The following is a 17,556-nucleotide window of genomic DNA, read 5'->3' on the forward strand; positions in this document are numbered from 1 at the left end:
TCCAGCGATGTTTTGCACGAGTGCCTCGGCCATCCAGGACTCTCCCTCCCGATTGGCTGAGACACAGCAGCAGTGCAATTTTCTCCCGCTACTATCAAAGTCAGTTAGCCAATCTGGAGACGGAGGGGGGAGAGGGAGAGAGAGAACCGCGGCTCCATGTCTGAATGGACACATGGAGCTTGGGCTCGGGTGGCCCCATAGCAAGCCGCTTACTGTGGGGGCACTCGATAAGATGGAGGGGCCAGGAGCAGCAATGAGGGACCTGAAAAGAAGAGGATCTATGCAAAAGTCACTGCACAGGGTAGGCAAGTATAACATTTAGATTTTTTTGTATGAAAAGAGAGACTTTACAATCACTTTTAGGCTGGATTCACACTTCTGCGGGTGGGAGATCCGGATGTGATTCGCACCGCACTGCAGTGCAAATCACATCCGATCTCCGTAGCGATGCAAGTTCAGCCATACAGATAGTATGGCTGAATTCGCATCGCTCCCACCGCAAACTCGCACAGGACCCTTTTTTTGGTCCGCAGCAGAATCGGATCGCATGGGTATTCACACCATGCGATCCGATTCCTGTGCGAGTGTGCAGATCGCACTGCGATATGCGGACGGATCTGGGGGTGTCATTAACATTTCATTGACACTCCCAGCAGTCCGCATAGGGCAGTGTGAACTGCCGGCGGGAGGCATGCGATGCGGGAAAACGCCGCGGATTTGCGGCGTTCCCGCATCGCTATGGTGTGAACCCAGCCTAAAAAGGTAAAAAAAAACCTTAGCCTTTAGAACTGCTTTAGCCACTTCAGCCCCGGAAGGATTTACCCACTTCCTGACCCGGCGATTTTTTGGGATATGGCGTTGCGCCGCTTTAACACACAATTCCGTGGACGTGCGAACAGTCTACCCAAACAAAATTTATGTCCTTTTTTCCCCACAAAGAGAGCTTTCTTTTGGTGGTATTTGATCACCTCTGCGGTTTTTATTTTTTGCGCTATAAACAAAAAAAATTTCTACATATTTTTGGTATAAAAAAATATATATATCAAATCGCAATAAGCGTATATTGGTTTGCGCAAAAGATAGATAGATTTATGCCATTTTTATTATTAATATTTTTTTTTTCACTAGTAATGCTGGTGGTATGCACATTTTATGGGGACTGCAACATTGCAGCGGACAGATCGGACACTTTTTGGGACTATTGACATTTATACAGCGATCAGAGCTAAAAATAGCTACTGATTACTGTATAAATGTCACTGGCAGGGAAGGGGTTAACATTAAAGATCGACTGATATCGTCTTTTTTTTTTTAGGTGCCGACACGATACCGATATTTCGGAGACCTCCTATTTTTTACATAAAAAAAAAAAATTTAATTTTACACTGTCATTTTATATATATATTTTTTTCACTGTTATTGCCGTCACAAAAGAATGTAAACATCCCTTGTGACAGTAATAGGCATGTGAGAGGTGCTCTTTATGGAGAGATCAAGAGTCTATAAGACCCCAAATCCCTCCACTGCACTTCAAAGTATTCAAAACATCAAAATTAGCGTTAATTAATTCTTAATTGCCATTGGCTTTGTAGTGTCTTGTGCCAGCAGCGGACGTGCCGGCTATTTGCTCAGGCCTCCCGGTGGGACTGAAGAGCCTGGGCAAGCGACAGAAGGTGGCGGGAGGGATGTCCCTCCTCGCTGGTTGTAATAACAGCCGAGCGGCTGCTGAGCCGCATCGGTTACTCCAATAAGGCCGACCGTCCCCCGGTAAAACCCCTTGAAGCAATATCTATCAGTTTTTTGACCGATACTTCTAAAAGAGTGAATATCGGCAACATCGATAATCAGTTGATCCCTAGTGAAGACTAGGGGGCGATCAAGTGGCTAAATGTGTGTCCTAGGGAGTGTTTCTAACTGTGGGGGGTGGGACTGCCTGGGGAGGAGACCGATCGTTGTTCTTAAGCAGTAGGAACAACAGATCAGTTTCCTCACCCCTGACAGAACAGAGATCTGTCTGTTTACACAGACAGATCTCCGTTCTGTCCTTCTCAGGAGCAATCACGGGCATTTCACCCCCTATATTTCTTCAAGCGCCCGCCGTACAGCTACGGCGCTTTGCGCAGGAGTGCCATTCTGCCGCTGTCGATCTACGGCGGGAGGTCGGCAAGTGGTTAAAGCACAACTTATTTTTTGGACAAATTGGAGAGGAATTAGAACATCTGCCGGGTGTCAATTTCTGCCTGTCCCCTCATTAGGGAGAGCCTCTCTTTTAGTCATATTTATGGTTATCATCATAAAAATTGAAAGTAAAAACATTTTTAAATGTGGGTTATCCCCAGTAATAGAGGGGAAATCATGCAATGGGGACACTAGTCCTGGTGACCCAGGGGACAACCAGGGATTCCATCACTTTGGAGGGATTTCCTTTTACTTCCTGTTTTTTTGCTATGGGGCAGGAAGTGATAGAAAATCTCTCCAATAGGAGAAAGATGAAAAACTGACAGGGGTTATGACCCTCCCTTACTAAGTGAACTTGATCAAAAAGTGAAAACCTTTTAGGTTATAGGGAACATCCATAATTGTTCAGTGCACTGAAATACTTTATGTCTGGCATCCCTCCTGAAAAACACCTGTGCCTAGACAATCCCGTGCCTTGGGACTCATACCTAAATCTACAACATTTGATCTGGTGCTGCTACCTATGCTCGGGAGACTTTTTTTAAAGCGGGAGTCCGCCGAGACTCCGCGTTTTTTTTTTTTTAAAAAGCCAGCAGCTACAAATACTGCAGCTGCTGACTTTTAAAATAGTGACACTTACCTGTCCAGCGCGCCCGCGATGTCGGCACCCGAAGCCGATCTGTAGATCGTATCTCGGGTGCTGCCGCCGCCATCTTGGGTATGGGAATCAGGAAATGGAGCCTTTCGGCTTCATTTCCCGGTTCCCTACTGCGCATGCGCGAGCCGCGCTGCGCAATAAGGACGGTCCCCGCTGCCTCTGGGATCTGTGTGTTTTCCCAGCAGGCAGCGGGGCACTTGCGGGAAGGGGCGGGCACTTGCGGGAAGGGGCGTAATATACGCCCCTTTCCGCAGAGAGCTATCCCGGAAGTGGGTACAGATACCTGTACTGTACAGGTATCTGCACCCCCCTCCCCCCTGAAAGGTGCCAATTGAGGCGCCGGAGGGGGGGGTGGGTTCCGATGAGCGGAAGGTCCACTTTAGGGTGGACCTCCGCTTTAAAGTAAGATTTGGCTAAAAAATGTTAAGTTCATAATGGGGAAAGATCAGCTGCTGGCAGCCTAAAGGAAATACTGGTGAGTAGTCCTTTGCCTTCTGCCCGCCTTTCTTTCTTGGGCAGTTTTCACAGTTTAACTCGACTTTAATTACGCACAGCCTTGCCCTACCCTGCATGCACTTTGCTCTTCCCTAACAACATTAGCCATGGCATATGACTACCCAGTTCCACAGACAAAGAACACTTCTAGAAATACTTGGGAACTTCAATATGCATTGCTGTAATAAAACACTGTTAATTTATAGCAATTCATTTGAATTATCTCTCTAGTTTGCGTCTGTACAAAGAAAGTTAATTAATAACATTTGGTTTATTTCCCCCATTCCATCACGGACTATAGATTTACTATTGAAATGCTAATGGAATTCTGCTTGAAGATTATCATGACCTCATCAATAGCTAAGGACACGTCAATAACTATTTATGCAGGTCATCAATACATTCATAAATGTCTTAACGCTAACTTTGTATATTGGAAATACACCTCTACTGGTACATTTTACAAGTTGTAAAAGAGAATATTTGTATGTCTAAAGCTGGATTCACACCTATGCAGTTTTAGCGCATTTTGCAGGTTTGCACTACAGTCTATTTAACATGGTTTCCTATGGAACACGTTCTGTAGTGCAAATCTGCAAAATGCAAAAAGCACTAAAAAACGCATAGGTATGAATCCAGCCTTAAAGAGATGTAGTGTCAGTCTAAGCAAGGGTGGTGGATTATGGCAGGCTGATAACTTCGTATAAGCCCTGGATCCTCCATGAGTAAGATCTCTTGGCCATAGTTCCTGTAACCCACATTATGTATTTTGTCTGTTTCTGCCCACAGTATTCCCACTTATCCAGTTGAATTCCCCATTACTAAATACAGTAAAACCTTGGAGCATAATTTGTTCCAGAAACATGTCTGTAATCCAAAACACTTTTAAATCAAAGCGAATTTCCCCATAAGAAGTAATGGAAACTCAAATGCTTCGTTCCACAACCATTTATTCATAGGTCCTTCAGTTTATAGTCCATATAATAGCAATGTGACCAGGTTGTGTAACCATAAAATGTCCATCCACAAATGGAAGCCTCCACAAGGTGGTTAGAAGCAAAATCCAGCAGGAGCTACAGAGTATAAAACAGAAAAGCGGCACCTTTACATGTAGCAATATGTTGCTAAATGTTGTACCTTCATTAAATGTAACCTTATTGCTGCACTTAGAGGCACCTCTCTTCTCTTAGCCCCTGTACACACGGTCGGACATTCTGCCAACCAAATCCATTGGATTTTGTCTGACGGTTTGTGTCCGACGGATTGTGTTCCGAAACTGTTGCATACACACGGTCGGACCAAGTTGTCCGAAAATCCGATCGTTCAGAACGTGATGATGTTATTTCATTACGACGGGACTACATTCAGGCTAGTAGCCAATAGCTTTGGTGTAGGAATTTGATCTGAGCATGCGTGGCACTTTGTCCGAACGGAATTCTCTACACATGATCGGAGTATGTCCGATCGGACCAGTTTGTTGGAAAATATTTCCAACAAGTTGGAAAATTGGGTCCGACGGAATCAGTCCGATGCATACCACACACAGTCGGATTATCCGACAGCACGGTCCGATAGGACACATTCCGACGGATTCTCCGACCGTGTGTACAAGGGCTTAGACAAGTAGTGTCATGTCACAACTGAGTATATCAAGTTAAAATTGATTTAAAACAACATTTTGCTTGTCTTGCAAAAACGCTCGCAAACCAAGGTTTTACTGTACATGAAAAATTCAACAAAGAAGGTAAGTATCCCATAGTACAGTGATGGTGAACCTTGGCGCCACAGATGTTTTGGAACTACATTTCCCATGATGCTCAACTACACTGCAGAGTGCATGAGCATCATGGGAAATGTAGTTCCAAAATATCTGGGGTGCCAAGGTTCGCTATCACTGTCCTAGTTGCTGATGCAGAAAATGTGCAGAGCAGGAATTTACGAATACTGTATCTCATTTCCAAAGTCCTTTAGAAATAGGTAATTTAAAGTATAATAAAATAAAAAATAAAAAACACACTCAAAAAACAGCTAGGTATACAATTAAAATATAAACTTATTTTATCTGCTTTCCCTGCCAAAATGCATGGCCAAATAGGCAACATCTCTTCTTCCTCCTTCAATTTGCTGCATCACATCTATCTATAACCTCCACAATGGACATAAACCTGCATTATCATGCTGTTGATTTACTGCCCATTGAGCAGGCAGATGGCACAGGACTCTAAAGTCTGGCCAACACATCCGAGTCACCTTGGTTGTGCAGTGTGGAGGAGCTGTATTAATCATAAGACTAGCAAAACAGAATTGCAAACCCTTTGGTAGGTAACAGTTCACATATATGCCTTTCACATGCGTACGGAGCCGTTTGTGCAGAGCATCTACCAAAAAACAGAAACGTTTGCATCAACTGACCTTTTAATAAGCTGGACAGTACAATCTTCCCCAATGAAGAATTCTAGCAACCATAAGATTTCTGAAAGTATTAACAGCAGACCACGTCAGGTAATTTTTTTTAATTTTCATCCATCCATTCTGTGGGGGAGTGTCAGGAATGGGTTCACCTGCTGGTGGCACTGTGGCTCCCAGACCTATAGGATGGAGTTCCAGTATACACCAGTGGGTGTCTCAGCAGCCAGCAGTTCCTAGCAATTCGTTTTTGCCTGACGCTGACTGCTGGGAGCATATTTAGTCCCTCCGCTGCTACTCCATTTTGCCTTATTGTTTTGCCCATGTTCCTCTGACCTATGTATCCTTTTACCATTCCTGATCCCTCACCCGCCTGTCTGTCTGTTCCTGCTCCCATGTACAATCTGCCTGTCCTAGCTTGCTCCCTGCTTTTTCTGCCTGATCTTCCATGTATTACCCTGGCTCTGATATGGACTACACTTCTCAGCCATATCCTCCTGCATGTACATAGTTATTTGGTTGTCTTAGGTAGCTGTTAGCACTGTCAATCATTAGATTCACTGGTTTTGGTATAATGGATGTGCGTTTATGTCAGGGGTGGCCCATCCATTTACGGCGCAAGGGTACCGCCTCCCCCATCCATCACTGCCACCCCCCATCCATGCACCGGCCCTTTTCAGGATGCCGGGCGCATGAATTCCAATGAAGGGTGGGCACTTTATTTATAATCATACTTGTGCCTGGTATTCTATGGAAGTAGAGGGACAGCTATTTGCTGCACCCCGTGCGGATGGTGGTGCAGATAAGGGGCTGTGCTTACCGCAAACACGCCTCTGGCGCATAGATGGAATGCTAGCAGTCATATATGTGTGATCAAAAATCTGTCTTTATTAAAACAGCAAGGTGGCTGATGTTGCTGATCAAGGATGATCTCAGGCACGTTTGGATACTAGTCCAAACTCACCTAAACTATCCCTCCACCATCACTGAGGAGCGCCAATCATGAGCAGCTGAAGTATTCCCCGCCACAAAGCCGAACAAGAACACATTCCTTAAAAGAATATCTCTACTGTTTATGATTGACGGCTTCCTGGTGGGATAGCTCAGGCAGGGTTCAGGCTAGTATCCAAAAACATGCCCAAGTTCATCCCTACTGCTGATATGAACAGAAGCGGAGAAAGAGAGAAGATGTAGGTCCCATACATGAGGTTAAATGGGTCTGAAAAGAGCGGAATTTTGACACCCATTGTTTTCCATTTCCATATGCTTAAAGTGGTTGTTAAGCCACTCAATAACATTCCTACAATCCCTCTGCTATGCTATATAAAACAATGTCCCCAGTGTACATATTTTTTTTTTTAATTAAATTCCGCTGTGTACCCAATTTCATAGCACCGGCCGCCTCAGTGACCGGCCGCCTCTTTCGATCTGACAGTAAAGCGAGCGGGGCTGAGAAACCCCCCACTGACATCAGCCAGGGAGAGGAGAGGAGAGAGGCAACCAGTCATCTGAGGGTCGCTATGAAAAAAGCATAAGTATTTTATTTTTTAAACACATACAATGGGGACATTATTTTATATAGCAGAGGAGATTGTAGGAGTGTCACTGCACTATATCAGGAGGGGAGCAAATCGGCACTGACACAGCTAACAGGCAGGGAGGGAGAGGGGAGAGGAGAGGTGTGGATAGCAGAGGTACGTAAACTGACCACGGTGTCAGGGCTCAGCAGCCTTGATAAACAGTGGTCAGTTTCCAGGGGGGAGGACAGGATCAGCCAGGTATTTTAGGTGACAGAAAGACAAATTAAACAGCACAAGTACTGTGCTGTATACCAAGCTTTAAAGGAACGGGATCTTTTAAAGGAAAGATCCATGTCTATGTTCATATGTATTCATTTGGACAGACGTTCAGCATCTTTCGAAAAGCTTCTGCAAGAAACATAAAGCCAAACTAAAGGCCACATGTGGTTTCTAAGCAACCGGTTAGGGACTGGATGCAAACAGATATGGGAAAATTGCACACTGCGTCAAATTAATTCCTCTATTGGACATTTTCTCTTTGGCTTCTGGAACAGAAGACCACAGGGATTCTGAGCAACTGGTTGGGGACTGCATACAAACTGACGTGAAAAAAAAAAAAAAAAAACCTGTAGGATTGTGTCAGATCTGTTACTAAATTAATTTCGGTATTGGATATTTTCTGTCTGACATCTGAACCGTACTTGCACTTATTAAAAAACAAGTACAATAGACTAAGCCTTAAAATCTATTTGCCTACATTCTTGCGCTTTCTACAGTTTTGTGCATGTAGGCAGGTGAAAGGTTGAGGGAATTCTCTTCATTTTCTGAAATGCTGCGGTTTCCATGGACACAGGGATAAAACCGAACAAAGACAATCTATTACGAAGGGAAAAAAAAAAAAAAAAGGAAAAAAAAAATGGAACCATTTACTTTTACAAAACTGCATATATCTGACCCTCTGCTGTAACAATTTTTAAGGACTTAGGCTAGACCAATTACAAAAAATAACCCTTATTAAAAAACGTGCCGCGCACGGAAGCAGTAAGAACAAATCAAACTTCCTTTTGACGTTTTGGTACTAATTAAAAAAAAAGGAAGACAACCCCCCGTGTGCTGATGTAGACATCTGAAGCTGTGTGTAAACCCTCCCATCTTGCCCCGATCCTTCATTAGGTACGATTTATCTCCAGCTATGTAATCTTACAATTACAGCTTTCTTATGTTCCAAGCAGCCTGTACACAGCATTAGCAGGGAACATTACAATTACCAAGATTACTGTGTGAGCTGCTGCTTATTACCATCTTGCATTGTTTTACATGACCCCCTACCCCCCATTGCAAGTGTTCAATATCCACATGAACAGGGGAAAAAAAATAAAAAATAAATAAAAAAAAACAGGGAGGCATAAAAAAAATAAAAATAAATGAAATGAAAAGAACCTTAGCTTTAATCTGTAAAGTCAGTTTTGTCTGTTCAATCTGATTTTGTTAATTTGAGAAGACAAAAGACACACCGCATCACAATGACTGCTGCAGAATCGTGCCAAATGACATAATAAAAGGTAGCAGCTTAAAGAAAGAAAAAAAAAAATTTTTTTTTTTTTCCAAAATGTGATTACAAGCTGAGTGTTTCTATTATTGGCTCGGGGGGAAAGAAAGCCGTTGATTTGTGGTTTATGCCAGGGAGGTCTGTGGGTGTTGTCACGATCTATTGCCCATTAAATGCAAACACCTAGAACACTTAGCTTTACAGCTAATCCACGCTCATTGACAAGCCCATTTTTTTTTAAAGCCTTTAGGAACGCCATATATAAAATCAGTAAATAGAACATCAATAAAATCACAAGCATTCTTCCACTTCCCAAGAATATAAAAAAGTGTGAAAATGAAAAGCCGCCCAGGATGAGGTCACAGGGCTTTCTAAAATAACTGATAATGATACCTCTGCTTTTATCCGTTCCGAGGAGCATAATGCAGGGATAGACCTTCCAACATTTTTTTTTTGGCAGGAAAACTGCTACTTAGACTGGTTTGCAGATTTTGATGGTTGAGCAGGCAACAGACCACACTGAATACAATGTAGATACGCATGCTGCCACCGGCCTCCAAGCTCCAGCACTTCTTCAAACAGAAGTGTGTGGCATCTTGGCTATGTTATCCTGCCTTTGCTAGGCCTAGTTTACATTAGCACTGCTCTCTGAAGAGCAATCCATGTTCGGATCACTTTCCAGAGAGAAATTGATGAGGAGGCGTATCGCCTCCCCACCGGCTGCTCTAACCCTTTGAAACCCACACTAGCACTCTGCAACCATATGTGTTGCAGGGCAACCTCATTTAGTGGAATGGGTCCCGTTCGGTGGGCGGTACAGCCTGCTGAACAAGACAGCGGAGATCATGTTTGCCATGCTGCAATGCAAAGCATTGTGGCTGCGGAGCATTTATATTGCCCCTTTGTTGCCTTTGCAGCATAAATGTAGAGCAGTTGGAGGGCAGCAACATCATGGCTCCCATGCAAATTGTGAACCGAATTTAAGAAATATTATAAATGATTGCTGCAGCTGTTGACATGTTCCAACACTCAAAGAATGCAATAAAACTCCACACAATCAAAACTAAACCATATACATAGCATACAAGTCTCTTTCACCTGCATGACCACTAGGGATGGGCTCAGATATGTACAGATTGTAGTGCCATCCCACCTGAGCAATCGCGCCAGGAAGCCAACACTGCACACCACCAGTCATAGGCAGCCTGTGTATGTGCAGCTGTGGGCCAGGAAATGCCTCAAGGCCTAGGATTGGTGGTGTGCAGTGAGGGCTTCCTGGCACGATTGCTCAGGTGGGTTGGGACCACTATCTGAACATGTCTGAGCCCTTCGCTAATGACCACCACAGAGAGCTTCTTCCTGCTTGTTTAAAGTGATTGTAAAGTATTGTGTTTTTGTTTTTTAAATGACAAACATGTTATACTTACCTGCTCTGTTGCAGTGGTTTTGCACAGAGCAGCCCACATTTTCTTCTTGGGTCCCTCACCGGCACTCCTGTCCCTCCCTCCTGTCAAGTGCCCCCACAGTAAGCAGCTTGCTATGGGGGCACCCGAGCTGAGCTGCAGTTCCATTTGTCCATTCAGACACACAGCTGCCGGTTAGCCCCACCCTCTCTCTCTCTTCTGATTGGCTAACATACTTTGACAGCCGTGGGAGTGTCTCAGCCAATGGGGGAGAGTCTCCGAAGGCGGAGTGATTCGTGGACATCGCTGGACAGAGATGGGGTTCAGGTAAGTATTAGGGGGTACTGGGGAGGCTGCTAAACACATTTTTCTTTTCATCTTGAAGTGGTTGTAAACCCTTACAGGCCACTTTTCACTACAGGTAAGTCTATAATAAGGCTTACATGTAGCTACCCAGGATATCTCCTAAACCTGCAGGAGATATCCACTGTATCATCATGTGCCAATGTCATTGGCTCATGCGCACTGAAACAACGGCTCATTCGTGCCATTGCTTCAGCTGATGTGCCGTTACCAGCGTCTCCTGCGGGAGTAACGTCATCGCTGCTCCAGCCAATCACAGCACCGGAGCCCGCGATAACCGGAAATAACTCAGGGAGACACGTCGCCAGGCAGAGCAATGTGCTGTGACCACCGCGGGGGCTTCAATCTAAGGCGATAATAAAAATATACTAATACGCAAACCAATAACTATCAATAGTGAGTAGCAGCCAACATGGAATATGTTCTCACACAGTGATAGATAAAAATAAATAAATTTGGCTCTCACTCAAAGTACTAATGATATTTAAATCTTCAAATAAAATGATAACCAAATAAATAATTCATCAATGGAAAAAATAATAAAAGTGCTAATGATCTTCAAACCAGAAATTATTCATAAATAAAATGTAAGCTATTCACAGTGTGAAGTAATGATATATAATCAAATATAATAATGCAATAATTAATAAATTCATAAATAAATACAATATACTTAAAGTGCAATAATAATGTGACAAAAAGTCCATAAAGTGCTTGGTGCAATCAATCTTCAATGCACAGGAATAATTTATACAGAGTGTCACCGATCACAGTGCAAACCAATATATCCAATTTCTGAATAGTGCTTTCACCATCTGTGTGTACAGTGTGCCCCAGCCTCTCACCTCAAAGGAAGACCTACAGGTCTAGCCACATTAATGATGAATCTCTCCTAGGCATCCACAGCAGTAAGCTTTTTTCCCATGTGAGCCTCTGCTAGATAGGACAGCGGTGTTCCCAGATACAGGCAGGAATTTCCACTAAAACATAATTATCTCCTCCACTTTTCTCCAACAAGGCTTACATGTAATAAAAAATAAGTCCCCACGTGCAGTATTCCAATGTAAATAATTTAATAAAAACATAGCAACTCGCATATAAAATCAAAATCATTAGATTTCTCATGTGTCAGGAACTTCCGGTCTTGGCCGTGACCGGAAGTGACGTTTACCCTGCTCCTCCCTACACGTTACGTCACTGCTCACGTGACTTCATCAAGGGTAATCTAAGGTGAGTATTTCATAATGAGCTAGTATGCTATATTTTCGTGGGTTTAAAACCACTTTTATGCATTAAGGTAAAAATGTTCTTGCCTTTACAATTCCTTTAAAGAATCAATCATTTCTATGTGCACTGGATGAAGTGCAATCATTTTGTGAGTACAATTTTAACCCAATTTTTTAATACATTTATCCGATAAGCTAATATATTGCGCAATGAGGTTCTTTTTGTTCCCTTGAGCTATTTTTGGAGGAAAGGTGTTCAAATGTGGAGAAAGACACAGATGAAAGTTTGCATAGAGACAAAGCCCTTTTAAAAGGCGATAGAAGATATTCACATAATCTCGTAGTCACTCACATTTATTATTGTTCATTCATGTGAAAGATTTATAAGCTATGCATTTGGTTTAACATCCTGTCTCAGGCATGTGGTTTTACCGCCTCCCCTCCCTAAGCACTAGGACTTAAATTAGAAAGCTAGCAAGCTGCCAAGAATCTAGTACAATAAAAAGGTAATAGGGCAAGAGCTAAGATTTCAGTATTTCTCCTGTGTAATTTAAAGATGAATTTCTCTGCAATGTCTATAGCTACAGAGGTGAATGAGTATGCTTGTTTAAAGTTCTTTTAAGCTTCATGTACACGGGACGTTTTGAAACCTCTACTAAATGATGGAACTTGACAGCTAGAAAGCGACGGTTAAAAAAAAACGACCATTGTGCCGCGTTAACATTTCACGTTTAGTCGCATTTGCTTTTAGAATTATTTTTTTGCATTGTAAAATGCTCAGAAATGTATCTCCATTAAAATATACGGCAATAAACGAAATGCGGCTACATGTGAGTTACTGCGCTTAGAATCGTTTGCACGCCGTTACAACCATTTGGCATTTCAAATGCCAATAAACTTCCGTCCTGAACGCATTTTTTGATTTAAAAAAAATTTAAAAATAAAATAAATTGCCACTAAACTCAACTGTCTCTAAACGACTATAAACTACTCAGTGTACATGGATAGATAACAGAGGAGAGATCTGGAGCAGCTGAAAAAAAAAAAATGCCAACTGCTCCTAAACGTCCGTTTATCAGCAGCAGTGTACATGAGGCCTTACTGCTTGCTCACAACATGTGTGATAGTTTAGGCACAGGTTCACTTTTAAACCTTGATACAAATGCTCCCTCACACAATAAAGAGGCATTATCGATTCATCAATGTTAAAAGAATACAAAATGGGGCCCGCATAATACCTCTAAAATATATAAAAACATTCTTAGGCTTCATGTACACTAGCAGCTCCTAAACTTGAGTTTTTGGAGCTTGGCAAAAAAAAGAAATAAATGCCAAAAGCTCCTAAATTCAACTCTAAAACCCTATAGGGGTTGGTTTACTAAAACTGGAGAGTGCAAAATCTGGTGGCCAATCAGCTTCTAACTGCAGCTTGATCAATTAAGCTTTAACAAAAAACTGGAAGCTGATTTCCATTTTTTATTCAGAGATGCAACTTATTTTGCACTCTCCAGTTTTTGTAAATCAAACAACTGTGTGTCCATGTACATATAGGCTTTTAGCAGAGTTTAGGAGCTGCCACGTTTAGGTGAGGTTACACCTCCCTCTCCTGAACGTGGAACAATCGCGTTCAAAATAGGAACGTTTTGACCACTGGCCACAGGAAAATGCAAATTGCAGCAAAATCCTTGTAAAAATGCAGTTTGTGTTTTTTGCCGCGTTTTCCGTTTTCCCGTGGCTACAGTCAGTGTAGGCTAGTGTACATGTAGCCTTATGAATGTAATCTTATAGGACAGATATCATGACAGATAGTTGTTGATGATTTGAAAGGATGGGAGTGCCACATCAGCTTGTACAGACTTTTAAAAGATTTTTATTTTGAAATAGCCAATGCGTTTTCGGGGACTCGGCACTCCCTCAGGGCTAAAAACTAGCTAACTACTAACCATAAGTAATATACAAAGAATCTTTAGAATGTGTTAAAAGCTATGAAAATATAGGAGTATAAAAAGTACAAATGCCCTAATGCAACAATATAAAAAATGCGGCAAAACAGTGGTAAAAAATGTGGTTTGTGTTTTGCCACGTTTTGCGTTTTCCTATGGTTGCGGTCAGGGTAGGCTAGCGTACAAGTAGCCTTATGAATGTAATGTTACAGATAAATAGATGCCATGACAGATAGTTGTAGCACACTTCTATTCTTTATTCAGTGAACTACTATACAAAGTAGTAACAGTATCAAGCATACCATGCCCTTTGTCAAGCTTGACAAAGGGCATGGTATGCTTGAAACTGTTGGGGCTACTTAGTATTATATGTGTAAAGAAGAATAGAAGAGTGCTGTAATGATTTGTCTGGATTTCAATACATTGGAACAAAGCCATGGGTTATCTCCCACCATCCATTCGGCCCTTACAGGATGAAGTGCTGAATATCTATAAATGTATATGTATATGTATATATATATATATATATATATATATATATATATATATATATATATATATATATATATATATATATATATATATATATATATATATATATATATATATATATATATATATATATATATATATATATATATACACACATACATACATACACATCTGGTATAGTATATCCTTAACACATAAAATGATTGAGACTCATTTTGGTGGCATTAATGGAAAGAAACTTGATTAAACTATGATAAAATTATTTCGTCAGCTGAACGTTAACTACTTGCCGACCAGCCGCCATCATAATACAGCAGCAGGTTCTGCACAAATTGCCGTAGCTGTACAGTGTGTGCTTTATGGGGTAAAGGGGGCACGCACACCTGACGTAGGAGTTGATGCACGAGCCTGGCGGCCGTGATCACTCCTGAGACAGAAGGGAGATCTGTTAATGTGAACAGACAGATCTCTGTTCTGTCAGGAGAGAGGAGACAGATCTGTCGTTCCTGCTGATTAGGAACAATGATTGGTTTCCTCCTCCAGGCAGCCCGACCCCCCAGTTAGAAACACTGCCTAGGACACACATTTAACCCCTTGATCGCCCCCTAGTGTTACCCTCTCCCTGCCAATAACATATCCTAATCAGTGGCTATTTTTAGCTCTGTGTCAAAGTGTCCGATCGCTGCCATTTACTAGTAAAAAAAAATAATAAACAAAATAAATAAAAATGCCATAAATATATCCCCTATTTTGTAGACGCTATAACTTTTGCGCAAACCGATCAATATACGCTTATTGCAATTTAACAAAAATATGTAGAAGAATACATATCAGCCTAAACAGATGAAGAAATGTGAAGAAATGTGTTTTTTTTGGGATATTTATTATAGCAGAAAGTAAAAAAAAAAAAAACGGTTGCGTTTTTAAAAAAAATTGTTGCTTTTTTTTGTTTATAGCACAAAAAATAAACAGAGGTGATCAAATACCATAAAAAGAAAGCTCTATTTTTTTATTTGTGTATTTATTTTATATTTATTCATTTATTATTATTCATATAATAAATAAAATTTAAATAAAATAACCCTAACCCCAACTCCTAATCCTAACTTAAACTGAACTCGAACCCCTTACCTGAAGAAAAAAAACATAATAAAATGAAAAAAAAAAAAAAAAAAAATAATAATAATAATAATAATAATAATAATAATAAAAGAAATAAAAGCTGATGGAAAAAGTTAAAAAAGCTGAAATACCTAGCAATGAATGATGCAACAGATAATAGTTTTCCTATTGGCTGATAAAAAATAAAAAAAATAAAAAAAAAGTCAAAGCCCAAAAACGTGCAAGTCGCTTATAAAAAAAAGTGCCAAAATTGCGTGAAAAAAATGCCAGAAAAGCAATAAAAAGATGCTACGTTCGGGGGTGAATGCAGCCTTAGAGCCTGCCTGTTGAACTACGGAGGGGCTGAGAGGAGTAGCTTCAGAAGGACAAGGTCAGTTCAGGAATCCATGCTTGTAAGTAGCAAGGTACCATGGGACATGTAGTTCTTAGACATTGAAATTAAACAGCAAGAGGAAATGCACAGAACAAGCAGCACTCACAACATGAAAAGGAGATTTTTCAAGCAAGCTTATATTGCATTGGCAAATATAACTATTGTTTGTATTGTTATTACAGTGCTGATCTAATAGGCTCCATGCACACTACAAGCTAAAAAAAATAAAAATGGCAGAAAACAGCCAGGTGAAAATTGGTCATAATAGCGTTTTTGTGCCAGCTAAATGAAAGCACATGATGTGATCATAGATAATGGCAGTAAACGGAGGTCTTTTTTTCTCACAAAGCTGCAGGTATTCCTCTTTACTTCTATTACTCAATTACCTTGAGGCTGATAAAACAGCTCTTCCGGTGTTTGTAGAAATAATATTTGGACTGATTTGTGTACTTTCCAGAACCGACAACCTAAAATAGCTTTCTTATTTTGCATCAGCGAAGCATGTAGAACCGTGACGATGGTAAACAAGAACAACTTCTAATTCCTTATTACGCAAAGTTATCAAAACCTTAATATAACTTCTAGTAAAAGGTAGCTCAGCAAGAATTTACTGGCTTCAATTTCAATACATGTTACTAGACACTGAACTAAATGAGAAAATACATTGTCATCACATATGGATAGCTACAACAGGCTGTTCTACAAAAAAAGCAATGCAATACCACTGCCAAATGCGTCTCTGCCAGTATCAGATCACACAATATTATGGGCCTGTGCTTAGAATATAGGCTCTCATCATTAGGCTTCTCTTTCCTATTGGATTTACAGATCACTTAAATGGTAACATTGTGTAATCATCAAAAATACCATGTACTGTTCAATCTCTACAGCGCCGCAGGAGAAGAGCAAGCACAAGAAATACGGTTACCCGACTCCTTAAAGAGGTATTAAAACCAAAAATCTAAACAATTCTAACACACTTGCCCTCCAGGCCATTTTCTGGTACTTTTTGTTTACATATAAAAATCTGTATTTTATTCGTAGAAAATTAGTTAGAACCCCCCAAACATCAGATTTTTTTTTTCTTTGATTTCAAAATGTTTATTAGTTTTACAAAAAACAAAGAAAACATTTAAAAACCATATACTGAACAAAGTCTTGTCAGGAGCGACCGAGATAAACAATCATATAGATATATACCATTAGTTGTCCTATGTATAACGAGGGGGAGCTTCTCTCAACCCCAGGGAGTTTTGACTTAGCAGTGGTGAGTGGATGAGACCCTCCGCCTCCCCCGACACCCTCATTGGGCACTCACTGTGTCCAGGAATGACCGGCAAGTCCATCCACCTCGCTCGTACAAAATGATTAACATTAATCTGTAGTCCGGGGACCCTCCTGGTGCTCAGACCAGAAGAGAGGTCCCCGGTCAACACGCCAGTCTGTATGTGGGCAACAGAAGCCTGCGTAGCATGACCTCAAGCTTAGAACTGCTCACGTTTGGTGGAAACTGGAGGAGTCTGATTGATGAAGGCTCCTCACTATCAAAATAACGTCAGTACTGTACAGTAGTATTGTGGGTAGGAAAGTAACAGAGAAATGGGAGGCAAAAGAGAAGAAAAGAAGGAAGAAGAAAGATTAGATGTACGGATGACAGAGTCCGGGACGTCCCCACCAGCTTACAAAGAATTGGGAGAATCCCTACATATTGGGCCCACTGTTCCCATGTCTTTTCAAATTGTTTAGTTGTTTCTAGGATAGAGTTGACCATTTTTTTTCTTGGGTCATTATCCAAGATATCTTTCATTTGGTTTTCAATAATGGAGAC

General features: G+C 41.2%; 1 protein-coding gene across 4 annotated transcripts in view; it reads right to left on the reverse strand.

The window, feature by feature from the left end:
• The window catches only part of PPP3CA (protein phosphatase 3 catalytic subunit alpha), a 364,984-nt gene that overhangs the window by 307,155 nt on the left and 40,273 nt on the right, over positions 1 to 17,556 (reverse strand). The gene's annotated exons all lie outside the window — the stretch shown is intronic.

The sequence above is a fragment of the Lithobates pipiens genome, unplaced genomic scaffold (genome assembly GCF_037356315.1).
Source record: "Lithobates pipiens isolate NorthernLeopardFrog02 unplaced genomic scaffold, aLitPip1_a1.2 Scaffold_13, whole genome shotgun sequence".
In the NCBI taxonomy this organism is placed as follows: domain Eukaryota; kingdom Metazoa; phylum Chordata; class Amphibia; order Anura; family Ranidae; genus Lithobates; species Lithobates pipiens.